We start from the raw sequence: 14,669 nt of genomic DNA, 5'->3' as shown, positions 1-14,669 counted from the left end.
TACTCTAACAGAGATAGTCATTAGTTTATTTCTCTCTTTTCAGTATCAATAAAAAGTATCGATTTACCAATAACAATGAATTAATTGCCTGAAATAAATGAAACGTAAGCAGCAAAAGTGAACTTTTTAGTATAACTCTTCTTGTAAACATTGACTTAGTTCAAAGGGAGCTTATCTTTAAAAAAAAAAGCGCTAATTCATGTCTATTGGTATAGATATAATCTTTTGTTCCTTGAAAATAGATCCTACTATACTCCAGACACTATGCCACTAGGTGCAGATATTAACACAAATAGCAGGTGATCATTGTCCTCATGGAGTTTATTTTAAAGAGAACAAAGTGAGACAAAGGCACACAAGCAAAGAACTACAATACAAAGGGGATGGCATCTGACTCAGCATGGAGGTGTCACGGAAGGTGTTGTTTTGCTTAGGTTTTGAAGTGTGGGTAGAAGATGGCCCATGTTGAGAGTGGGAACTGGGAATTAAAAAGATGAGGAGGTCTCTGCAAATCTACATGGATGGGAAGTAGCATGCTGATGTGGGAAACAACTAAAAAGTTCCAGAATGCATGGTTTATAAAGCGTGAGTCAGAGAGGGCTAGACCAGTAGCCAGATCAAGGATATCTCAGATGTTATAGTCATGAATTAGTGCATTGACCTGCAGGCCATGGGAGTCACTGAAGGTTTCAGTCAGGTAAGTGAGCTGATCAGAACAGTCCTTTAGATAGGCCGCTCTTTTGGCTGTAATGGGGACACGTTTGAAGTAGGGCTATAGCTAAAAATATACAGACACTTCCTCTTGTCTACAGCCCTGCTGGCATCTGTTGTATTTTGACTTTTTAATAATAGCCATTCCAACCGGTATGAAATGGTATCTCATTGTGTTTTGATTTGCATTTTTCTGATGATTAGTGATTCTAAGCATTTTTTTTTTCGTGTATTTGTTGGCCATTTGTATGTGTTCTTTTGAGAAGTGTTTGTTCATGTCCTTTGCCCATTTTTTAATTGGGTTATTTTTTTTTCTAATTGATTTAAGTTCCCTGTAGATTCTGGATACTAAAAAACAAACAAAAACCAGAAGTAAATAAATTCTCAGGACACACACACCCACACCCACACCCACAGAGAGAGAGAGAGAGAGAGAGAGAGCGCCTAGGTAAGAGGCCACCAACCACCAGGGTCTAAACTGGGAACACTTTCTAGTACAGAATGAATGGAAAGGATTCATGAAATATCTAGAAAGTAACGTTAATGAGATTTACATGTATGGAGTGAATGAGGAGAAACAGGGATCATTCAGGATTCTGGTGGGAATAACAGGGGGAGCCATTAGTTGAAATTTTGAAGTGGGAGAAGGAGAGGGAGTTTTAGGGAGAAAGATGAGTTGTTTTTTTAGGTATTTCAAACCCTTGAAGCTTCTATGGGACATCGAAGTGGAAATAACAGTCTGTGGGTTGGGACAATAAAGAAAGAAATTGGTTGAAGACTAGGGGAAGAGTATAGAGCAAAGAAATATTTAAGATAATAAACATATAGAGATAGCTGAAAATGTGGGACTGGATTACAAAGGAAGGATGATTTAGTTATGAAGCCCAAGGGCTGACAGGAATGGGTGACTAGTCGAGGAGTTCATATGCATCTGTTATTGTATGAATAAAAAAAATTATCTGTTCCTTCCTAAAGATATCTTCAACCTGTTTTTGGATACATATGGGCACTGCTTTTCACTCTCTTAGCCCCATTTCTTATTTTAGCCTCTGCTGTAGTGATCAGTTCTGCACAGGCTTTGACCCAGGCTTTGACTAGTTAGTGCAGGTGTGATATGACACTTACCTGGAATGGCCCACAGTTTGTGGCTGCTCTTACTTAAGCAGGTGGGATGCTCATGTAGGTGTAACCTAGCAGCTTGGTAGAGTTTATGCCCATGGGGCAACCTGTGACCACTCAAAAATAAAGCCCTTTCCTCCTCCCAGATTGAGGAGTCTTGCATTATGTAATAAAACTCCTTAGAAGGCCTATTAGGTTCCAATACAGCATTAGGCAACTTGATAAGGTATCCCATCATCAGCCTTCCTTTCTTCCCTCATTCCTCTGCCTCTCACTCTTTCTTCCTAAGTTAACTTCTTAGATAAAATGCCAACTTTCTATATTGTGTCTCACATCAGGGAAAATAATTGTATACCCCATTTCAAAAGCACATAAAAAGGTTACTGTATAGAAAATTTGTCTTTAAGAGATTAAGCTGTAATTTTCCAAATACTTTAAAATTTTATTTCAGATACGTTTTTCATTTTTATAAGCTTCATCTAAAAGCAGAGTTCACCTAAGAATATACCAAAGAGCATATTACATAGAATATATTTTATATTTCAGTAGTTTAGCTAGGATTCTTTCAAAATTGAGAGGATCTACAAATATTTCTAACACATTAGTTTTCAGTCTTAAGGCTGAGTCCAGAACAAAGCTCCTAAACTTTGCATTGGTGATTGAGAACATTTTAAAATTGTTATTTAATTCATCAATTTATTTTTAAAAAATTTTCACATTGTAATTATATAGATTTATAGGATACAATTTGATGTTTCAATGAATATGTATGTTGTCTAATGATCCAATAAGGATAGTTAGTGTATTAATTACCTCATGCATTCATCATTTCTTTTTAATAAGAAATTTCAAAATCCTTTCTTCTAGATACTTTGTAATATACAATACTTTACTTTTAACTATAGTCACCCTGCTTTGCAAAGAACACTACAACTTATTCTTCCTATATAATTGTGATTTCATAACTGTTAACCAATCTATCTCCATTTTGCCCTCCCCACTTCTTCCTCACTGTTTGGTAACCACTATTCTACTCTACTTCTCTATTAACATTTTTTTTTCTAAGATTCCACATATGAGCGAGATCATGCGGTATTTGCTTTCTGTGTCTGGCTTATTTCACTTAACATTGTATCCTACAGGGTCATCCATGTTGTTGCAACTGGCAGAATTTCATTCTTTTTTTATGGCTGAATAGTATTTCATTGTGTGTGTGTCCATATATATATATATATATATATATATACATATATAATTTTATGTATAATTATAATTACACATAAAATTATATATAATTATAATTAATTTTATGCATAATTATAATTACACATAAAATTATATATAATTATAATTAATTTTATGCATAATTATAATTACACATAAAATTATATATAATTATAATTATAATTATATATAATTATATATAATAATAATATATATTATATGTAATATATAATATACATAACATACATAATGTATATTATATATAATATACATAACGTATATTATATACATTATACATTATATATATTATAATATACATAATATATATTATGTATATAATATACATAATATGTATTATATATAAAATATACATAATATATAATATATATTATACATATAATATATATTCTATATTAATAATATATTAATATTAATATTAATTATTAATAATTATTAATTAATAATTATTATTTATTATTAATAATATTAATATTAATATATAATATATTAATATTAATAATATATTGATATTAATATATTATATATTATACATAATATATTATATATAATATACATAATATGTATTATACATAATATACATAATATATATTATATATATATAATTCACTTGTTTGTTTTTATACACATAGGTTGATTCCATATCTGATTATTAGAAATAGTGCTACAGTAAACATAAGAGTGCAGATATTTTTCAAACACAATGATTTCATTTCCTATGGATATATACCCAGTAGTGGGATTGCTGGGTTATGTGATCGAATGATTTTTTTTTTTTATTTTTTATTTTTTAGCGAACTTCCATAAAGTTTTGCTTAATGGTTGTACTAGTTTACAACCCCATCAACAGTGCGTAAGTGTTCCGTTTTCTCCACTTCCTTGCCAACTCTTGTTATCTTTTACCTTTTTGCTAATAGCCATTCTAATGGGTGAACTGGTATCTCATTGCGGTTTTGATTTGCATTTCCCTGATGGTTAGTGATGTTGAACATGATTTTATTATATATTCGTCTTGACCCTTTCTATATTTTCTCTTGTGGCATTTCTTTTCGTTTATTTTGTCCTTTTTTTTTTTTTTTGCGAAGGAGTCTTGCTCTGTTGCCCAAGCTGGAGTGCAGTGGTGCAATCGGGGCTCACGGCAACCTCCATCTCCCTGGTTCAAGCAATTCCCCTGCCTCAGCCTGCTGAGTAGCTGGGGTTACAGGCACACGCCATCATGTTTGGCTAAATTTTTGTATTTTTAGTAGAGAAATGATTTCACCATATTGGTCAGGCTGGTCTCAAACTCCTGACCTCAGGCAATCCGCCTGCCTCAGCCTCCCAGTTTTGCCCATTTTTAAATAAGTTATTTATGTTTTTTTCTGTTGAGTTGTTTAAGTTTGTTATATAATCTGGGCATTAACTCCTTAGCAGATGTATAGTTTGCAAATATTGTATCCCATTCTGTAAGTTGTTTTTTCACTCTGTTAAGTTTCCTTTGCTGTGCAAAAGCATTTTAGTTTGATGAAACCCCATTTATCTATTTTTGCTTTTGTTGCCTGTGCTTTTGACGTCTCATTTAAAAAATCCTTGTAGAACCCAAAGTTATAGAGAATTTCCCACATGTTATCTTCTAGTAGTTTTTCATAGTTTTCAATCTTACCTTTAGGTCTTTAATCGCATTTGAGTTGATTTTTGTATAAGGTAAAAGATAGGGGTCTAATTTCATTATCCCACATGTAGATATCCAATCTTCTCAGTACCATTTAATGAAGAGACTGTCTTTACCCCTGTGTGTGCTCTTGACTCCTTTTTTGAAAATCAGTTGACTTTAGGTATGAGAATTTATTTCTGAGCTGTATATTCTCTTCCATTGGTCTATGTGTTTGCTTTATGGCAGTGCCATGCTGTTTTGCTTACTATGGCTTTGTAGTATATTTTGAAGTCAGGTAGTGTGGTGCCTCCAGCTTTGTTATTTTTGCACAGGATTGCTTTGGTTATTTGGGGTCTTTTCTGGTTTCATACAAATTTTAGGGTATTTTTTTCTATTTCTGTGAAGAATTTCATTGGTATTTTGATAGGGATTGCATTGAATCTGTAGGACATTTTGTTAGTATGGTCATTTCAATAGTATCAGTTCTTCCATTCCATGAGTATATAGTGTCCATTTTTTGTGGATCGTAAATTTTTCCATCAGTGTGTTATAGTTTTCATTGTAGAGATCTTTCACGACCTTGATTAAATTTATCTGCAGATTTCTTGGTAGCTATTGTAAATGGAATTCCTTTCTTGATGACTTTTTCAGATAGTTCACTATTAGTGTATAGAAACACCACTGCATTTTCTGTGTTGATTTTGTATACTACAACTTTACTGAATTTATTTATGATTTCTAGTAGTTTTTGGTCAAGTCTTTAGGGTTCTCACTCTATATAAGTATATATAGAAAGAACCCTAAAGAGAGAGAGATCATATATATCTATATGATCAAATATATAGATGTATACATATGTATGTGAGATCACATTTTCTACAAACAGAAACAATCTGACTTCCTTCTTTCCAGTTTGGATCCCTCTTATTTATTTCTTTTGTCTAATTGCTCTGGCTCTGACCTCCAGTACTATGCTAAATAGAAGTGGTAGAAGTTGACATCCTTGTCTTCCTCCATATCAAAGAGGAAAAGCATTTAACTATTCACCATAAATAAGATGTTAGCTGTGGGTTTGTCACCTATGGCCTTTACTGCGTTGAGGTACACTCCTATACCTACTTTCTTGACAGTTTTTATCATAAAGGAATGTTGACTTTTGTCAAGTGTTCTTTTTGCATCTGTTGAAATGATCACATGGTTTTTGTTCTTCTTTCTATTGTGGTGGTGTATCATATTTACTGATTTGTGCATGTTAAGCCATCCTTTCATCCCTGGGATGAACCCCACTTGATTATAGTGAATACTCTTTTTAGTGTGCTGTCGAAGTCAGTTCACTTGTATCTTGTTGAGAATTTTTGTATCTATGTTCTTCAGGAATATTGGCCTGTTATTTTCATTTTGTGCGTGTCTTTGTCTGGTTTTAGAATCAGGATATTGCGAGCCTCATAAGATGAGTATGGAAGTATTCCTTCCTCATTACTTTTGTGGAAAAGTTTGTGGAGAATTGGTAGTTATTCTTTAACTGTTTGGTAGAATTCAGCAGTGAAGACATCAGGTCCTGGGTGTTGGTTGTTGTTGTTGTTGTTTTGATGGAAGATGTTTTATTATTGATTCAATTTCCAAACTCATTATTGATGTGTTCAGATGTTATATTTCCTCACAATTTAATCTGGGTAGTTGTATGTGTGCAGAAATTTATTCATTTTATTCTACATTATCAAATTTGTTGGCATATAGTTATGAGTAATGTCTTACAATCCCTTATATTTCTGTGGTGTATCAGTTGTAATGTCTCCTTTTTCATCTTTTATTTATTTGAATTTTCTCTCCTTTTGTCTTAGTTTAGCTAAAGGTTTGTCAGTTTTACCTTTACACTTTGTCTTATTTATCTTTTGAAATATTTTTTAGTGTCTGTTTCATTTATATCTGCTGTGAGCTTTATTATTTCCTTCCTTCTACCAATTTTGGGTTTAGTTTGTTTTTGATGTTCTAGTTACTTGAAGTGTATAATTTTGCTTTGTGATTTGAAAATCTTTCTTCTTTTTTGGTGTAGGCTTTTATTGCTATAAATTTCCCTCTTAGAACTGCTTTTGCTACGTTCCATAGGTTTGGGTATGTTGGATTTTCATTCTTACTTGTCTCAGTGACTTTTGAAATTTTCCTATTAATGTCTTAATGAGACCTATTGATTTCTTGGGTGCGTGCTATTTAATTTCCATGTTTTTATAAAATTTCCAAGGGCTTTCCTGTTGTTGATTTCTGGCTTTATATCCCTGGAATCAGAAAAGATACTTCATATGATATCTGTCTTCTTAAGTTTGTTAAGACTTATTATGTGTCATAATGTATGATTGGTCCTAGAGAATGTTTGGTGTACAGTTGAGAATAATTTGTATTCTGCAGCTGTTGGATGATGTATTAGTCTGTTTTCATACTGCTGATAAAGACATACCCGAGACTGGGTAATTTACAGAGAAAAAGAGGTTTAGTGGACTCATAGTTCCACGTGGCTGGGGAGGTCTCCCAATCATGATGGAAGGCGAAAGACACATCTTACATGGTAGCAAACAAAATAGAATTGAGAACCAAGTGAAAGGGTTCCCCCTTATAAAATCATCAGATCTTGTTAGACGTATTCACTACCACAAGAACAGTATGGGGGAACCGCCCCCATGATTCAATTATCTCCCACTGGTTCCCTCCCACAACATGTATGAATTATGGGAGCTATAATCAAGATGAGATTTGGGTGGGGATATACAGCCAAACCATATCAGGTGAGATCTTCTTTACCTGCTAGGTCCATTTGGTCTATGGTATAGTTTGAGTCTGTCATTTTTTGGTTGATTTTCTCTTCATAGAATCTGTCCATTTTTAAAGTGGAGTGTTGAAATTTCCTACTAATATTGTATTGCAGTCTATCTCTACCTTTAAATCTAATATTTGCTTTATATATCTGGTTGTTCTGGTGTTGGGTACATATATAGTTACACCTAAGTAATATATATGTTATGTCCTCTTATTGAATTGGGCCTTTTATCATTACATTATACAGTGACATTCTTTTTTTATATAGTTTTTTTTATTTAAAGCCTTTTAAAATATGACATGACTGTGGCTACTCCTGCTTGCTTTTCATTTGTTTGCATAAAATATATTTTTCCATCTCTTCACTTTCAGTCTATTTGTCTTTAATAGTGAGGTAAGTATCATGTAGGCAGCATATAGGTGGGTTTTGCTATCCGAATCCATTCATCCACTTTATATCTTTTAAGTAGAGCTTAATCCACTTCTATTGAAGTTTATTATTGATAAATTAGGACTTCCTTCTACCATTTCATTAGTTGTTTTTTAGATTACTTGTTCACTTCTTCCTTTCTTATTGTTTATCCCTCTAGTTTGGTGGTTTTCTGTGGTGCTAAGCTTTGTTTCTTTTCCCTTTTTTGGTGTGTGTGTGTGTATCTGCTGTAATTTCTTTCTTTCTGGTTAGTGAAACTAACATACAGAGTCCTGTATTTGTAACAGACTATTTTACACTGATAACAACTTAACTTCTGTCACATAAAAATACTCTTGACTTCTCCTCCCCCCCCACACAATTTATATTTTTGTTACCTTACATTGCATCTTTATGAATGGTAGACTCCATGGAACATAGGTTCTATGTCACAACTAAATCAATTATTTAATGGCAGCATTAAAGCAGCCCAAAGAATGTGAAAAACTGGTGTGGGTGTATTTAACTTTTTAAAAACTATGTTTCATAATGTTTTCATTAAAAAGTCTTTATCAGTTTGCTAATGCCTAATTTTTACAACCAGCCACCATAGATTTTACAGGATAAATATATTATTTCAGTGGTAATTGAAGCAGAATTTTTGTTGCTCTTCTTACCCTTAGAGATTGTGTATTATCCTCAGACGTAATTCTTTGATTTTTTTTTCTTTTCATGTTGTTACACATAGTTACCAACAATCAACGTGAGAATAACCTTTGAATATTTTCAAGCATTAAGATTTGTTTATACAGCTGCACAATTAGACAACCAACACTCTTGGGTCTTTACCTCTCAGCATACACCTGATTATTAACTTAAAGGTATGATGGGAAAAGTATCAATTTTTGTTGGTCACCTAGATTTGGAAATATGTAATAATTATAAGCTTGGGTCTGCTTCTTCAGAAGCCTAGGAATTGGAGTGATGGTTCTCTGAAGAGGCTGGAAACAAAGTATGTGTTTCCAGAAGGCTTAATAGAATATGTTGAGACATAGGCCATTAACACAAAAGTGAAAGAAATGCAAAAAAGTATAAAAGTAAGGATTTGAGAAGGGAAATTTTATTTTTAAGTCTAAGATTCCTATGAATTATATGAAAGTAAATGTCCTATCCTTAAAATGAGCCAAAGGAAGCACTTTACTTATCAATATGATATGACTTTTCATACTCTTATCTAAAGATATCCTAAACTAAGATCCAGTTTTCTAAGTAAAGACCTTTTACTCATGCTTTAAAGCATGTTAGATGATTCCTACCACATCACATCATGTTGTTTACATGTATGATTTAAACTGCATTTATTCTTCAACTCACTGGTTCCTTAGGCTTCTTATCTTTCCTTGCACGCTTAGATAATTTTATGTAAAATTGATTTTTAGAAGTTTAGTTGCTGGGCGTAGTGGCTGTCGCCTGTAAACCCAGTACTTTGGGAATTCAAGGCAGGTGTATTGCTTGAGTCTTGGAGTTTGAGGCCTGCCTGGGAAAGATGACAAACCCCATTGGTACAAAAATAAAAATATTAGCTGGATATGGTGGCACATGCCTGTGGTCCCAGCTACTCCAAGGCTGAGGTGGGAGGATGGCTTGAGTCCGAGAGGCAGAGGTGTGAGCCAAGATCATGCCCTGCTCTTCAGCCTGGGCAACGAAGCCAGACCCTGTTTCAAAAAAAAAAATCTAGTGAGATTTGATTTCTATTTCTATGTGATTCAAAAGTAGGAGAGCTTCAAGGCTAATGACTATTAAAAAATGGCCATTGCTACTTGCATTTTCTATGAAGCCAGCATACACAGCAACGTGCAACCTAAAAACCAAGCTATTTAATATGTAGCTTAGATTTCAGGTTTGATTGTCTTTGAGGTTTGATTATTGCAGAGATCAATTGCCAGACCAAATATAGTCTATTTCTGTATTTGGTCTTTTTATCATATGAAACATCCCAGCCTTGGGTATAAATTAAGAGCAAATACAGACATTTATACCGATAGCGGTGTAGATATTTCCATGTTTATACAGATAGCGGTGTAGATACTTCCATGTCTATACAGATAGCGGTGTGGATATTTCCATGTTCATACAGATAGTGGTGTAGATATTTCCATGTTTATAGAGATAGCGGTGTAGATATATCCATGTTTATAGAGATAGCGGTGTAGATATTTCCATGTTTATACAGATAGCGGTGTAGATATTTCCATGTTTATACAGATAGCATTGTAGATATTTCCATGTTTATAGAGACAGAGGTGTATATATTTCTATAATTATAGAGATAGCGGCGCACATATTTCCATGTTTATAGAGACAGCGGTGTAGATATTTCCATGTTTATACAGATAGCGGTGTAGATATTCCCATGTTAATACAGGTAGCGGTGTACATATTGCCATGTTCATACAGATAGCGGTGTAGATATTTCCACATTAATACAGATGGCGGTGTACATATTTCCATGTTCATACAGATGGCGGTGTAGATATTTCTATGTTTATAGAGATGGCGGTGTAGATATTTAAATGTTTATACAGATAGCTGTGTAGATATTTCCATGTTTATAGAGATGGCGGTGTAGATATTTCCATGTTTCTACAGATGGCGGTGTAGATATTTCCATGTTTATACAGATGGAGGTGTAGATATTTCCATGTTTTTACAGATAGCGTTGTAGATATTTCCATGTTCACACAGATAGCGGTGTAGATATTTCCACCTTTATACAGATGGTGGTGTAGATTTTTCCATTTCCATACAGACGGCGGTTTAGATATTTCCATTGTTATAGAGATGGCGGTGCAGATATTTCCATTGTGATACAGATGGCGGTGTAGGTATTTTCATGTTGATACAGATTGTGGTGTACATAGTTCCCTGTTCATACAGATGGCGGTGTAGATATATTCATTTTCCTACTGATGGCAGTGTAGATATTTCCATGTTTATACAGATAGCAGTGTAGATGTATCCATGTTCATACAGATGGAGTTGAAGATATTTCCATGTTTATAGATATGGCGGTGTAGATATTTCCATGTTTACACAGATAGCGGTGTAGATATTTCCATGTTTATACAGATAGCGGTGTAGATATTTCAATGTTTTAGAGTTGGCGGTGTAGATATATTCATGTTCCTACAGTTGTTGGTGTAGAAATTTCCATGTGTACACAGATAGCGGTGTAGGTATTTCCAAGTTTATGCAGATAGCGGTGTAGATATTTCCAATTCTAGGCAGATAGCGGTGTAGATATTTCAATGTTTAAACAGATAGCGTTGTAGATATTTCCATATTCCTACAGAGGGCGGTGTAGATATTTACATGTTTATAGAGATGGCGGTTTAGACATTTCCACGTTCATACAGATGGCAGTGTAGATATTTCCATGTTTATACAGATAGCGGTGTAGATATTTCCGTCTTTATACACATAATGGTGTAGATCTTTCCATGTTTTTAGAGATAGCGGTGTAGATATTTCCATGTTTACACAGATAGCGGTGTAGATATTTCCATGTTTATACAGATGACTCTGTAGATATTTCCATGTTTACAGAGATAGTGATGTAGATATTTCCATGTTTACAGAGATATTGGTGTAGATAATTCCATGTTTACACAGATAGCGGTGTAGATATTTGCATGTATATAGAGATAGCGGTGTAGATATTTCCATGTTTACGCAGATAGCATTGTAGATATTTCCATGTTTATACAGATAGCGGTGTAGATAATTCCATGTGTACACTGATAACGGTGTAGATATTTCCATGTTTATACAGATGGCGGTGTAGATATTTCCATACCCATACAGAAGGCGGTGTAGATATTTCCATGTTTATAGATATAGCGGTGTAGGTATTTCCATTTTTACACAGACAGCGGTGTAGATATTTCCATGTTTACACAGATAGCGGTGTAGATATTTCCATGTTTATAGAGATAGCGGTGTAGATGTTTCCATGTTTATAGAGATATCAGTGTAGATATTTCCAGGTTTATACAGAGCGTAGAGTAGATATTTCCATGTTCATACAGATAGCGGTGTAGCTATTTCCATGTTCATACAGATAGCGGTGTAGATATTTCCATGTTCATCCAGATGGCTGTGTAGACATATCCATGTTCATACAGATGGCGGTGAAGATAACTCCATGTTCATACAGATAGCGGTGTAGATATTTCCATGTTCATACAGATAGTGGTGTAGATATTTCCATGTTCATACAGATAGAGGGGCTGATATTTCCATGTTCATACAGATAGCGGTGCTGATATTTCCATGTTTATACAGGTAGCGGTGTAGATATTTCCATGTTCATACAGATAGCGGTGTAGATATTTCCATGCTTATACAGATAGCGGTGTAGATATCTCCATCTTAATACAGATGGCGGTGTAGATATTTATATGTTCATACAGATGGCCGTGCAGATATTTCCATGTTCATACAGAGGGCGGTGTAGATATTTCCATGTTCATAGAGATAGCGGTGTGGTTATTTCCATGTGTAAAGAGATAGCGGTGTAGATATTTCCATGTATATGCAGATAGCTGTGTAGATATCTCCATTTTCATGCAGATAGCGGTTTAGATATTTCCATGTTCAAACAGATAGCGGTGTAGATATTTCCATGTTCATACAGATAGCGGTGTAGATATTTCCATGTTTATACAGATAGCGGTGAAGATGTATGCAAGTTTATACAGATAGCGGTGAAGATATTTTCATGTTCATACAGATAGCGGTGTAGATATTTAAATGTTCATCCAGATGGCTGTGTAGATATATCCATGTTCATACAGATAGCGGTGTAGATATTTCCATGTTCATACAGATAGTGGTGTAGATATTTCCATGTTCATACAGATAGCGGTGCAGCTATTTCCATGTTCATACAGATAGCGGTGTAGATATTTCCATGTTCGCACAGATAGCTGTGCAGATATTTCCATGTTCATACAGATAGCGGTGCTTATATTTCCATGTTTATACAGGTAGCGGTGTAGATATTTCCATGTTCATACAGATAGCGGTGTAGATATTTCAATGATCATCCAGAAGGCTTTGCAGATATATCCATGTTCATACAGATGGCGGTGAAGATATTTCCATGTTCATACTGATAGCGGTGTAGATATTTCCATGTTTGTGCAGATAGCGGTGTATATATTTCCATGTTTATACAGATAGCGTTGAAGATGTATGCATATTTACACAGATAGCGGTGTTGATATTTCCATGTTCATCCAGAAGGCTGTGTTGATATATCCATGTTCATAGAGATAGCCGTGTAGATATGTCCATGTTCATACAGATAGTGGTGTACATATTTCCATGTTCATACAGATAGCGGTGTAGCTATTTCCATGTTCATGCAGATAGCGGTGTAGGTATGTCCATGTTCATCCAGATGGCTGTGTAGATATATCCATGCTCATACAGATGGCGGTGAAGATATTTCCATGTTTATACAGATAGCGGTGCAGATATTTCCATGTTCATACAGATGGCGGTGTTGATATTTCCATGTTCATACAGATAGCGGTGTAGTTATTTCCATGTGTAAAGAGATAGCTGTGTAGATATTTCCATGTATATGCAGATAGCTGTGTAGATATTTCCATTTTCATGCAGATAGCGGTGTATATATTTCCATCTTCAAACATATAGCGGTGTAGACATTTCCATGTTCATACAGATAGCGGTGTAGATATTTCCATGTTCATACAGATAGCGGTGCTGATATTTCCATGTTTATACAGGTAGCAGTGTAGATATTTCCATGTTTATGCAGATAGCGGTGTAGATATTTCCATGTTTATACAGATAGCGGTGTAGATATTTCCATGTTTATACAGATAGCGGTGTAGTTATCTCCTTCTTAATACAGATGGCGGTGTAGATATTTATATGTTCCTACAGATGGCGGTGCAGATATTTCCATGTTCATACAGATGGCGGTGTAGATATTTCCATGTTTATAGAGATAGCGGTGTAGTTATTTCCATGTGTAAAGAGATAGCTGTGTAGATATTTCCATGTGTATGCAGATAGCTGTGTAGATATTTCCATTTTCATGCAGACAGCGGTGTAGATATTTCCATGTTCAAACAGATAGCGGTGTAGATATTTCTATGTTCATACAGATAGCGGTGTAGATATTTCCATGTTCATGCAGATAGCGGTGTAGATATTTCCATGTTCATACACATAGCGTTGTAGATATTTCCATGTTCATACAGATAGCGGTGTAGATATTTCCATGTTCATACAGATAGCGGTGCTGATATTTCCATGTTCATACAGGTAGCGGTGTAGATATTTCCATGTTTATACAGATAGCGGTGTAGGTATTTCCATGTTTATACAGATAGCGGTGTAGATATTTCCATGTTTATACAGATAGCGGTGTAGATATCTCCATGTTTATACAGATAGCGGTGTAGATATCTCCATCTTAATACAGATGGCGGTGTAGATATTTATATGTTCATACAGATGGCGGTGCAGATATTTCCATGTTCATACAGATGGCGGTGTAGATATTTCCATGTTCATACAGATAGTGGTGTAGATATTTCCATGTTCGTACAGATAGCGGTGTAGATATTTCCATGTTCATACAGATAGCGGTGCTGATATTTCCAAGTTTTTACAGGTAGTGGTGTAGATATTTCCATGTTTATACAGATA

This window comes from Gorilla gorilla, chromosome X (genome assembly GCF_029281585.2).
Source record: "Gorilla gorilla gorilla isolate KB3781 chromosome X, NHGRI_mGorGor1-v2.1_pri, whole genome shotgun sequence".
Classification (NCBI taxonomy): Eukaryota; Metazoa; Chordata; class Mammalia; order Primates; family Hominidae; genus Gorilla; species Gorilla gorilla.
This window is presented reverse-complemented; position numbering follows the sequence as displayed.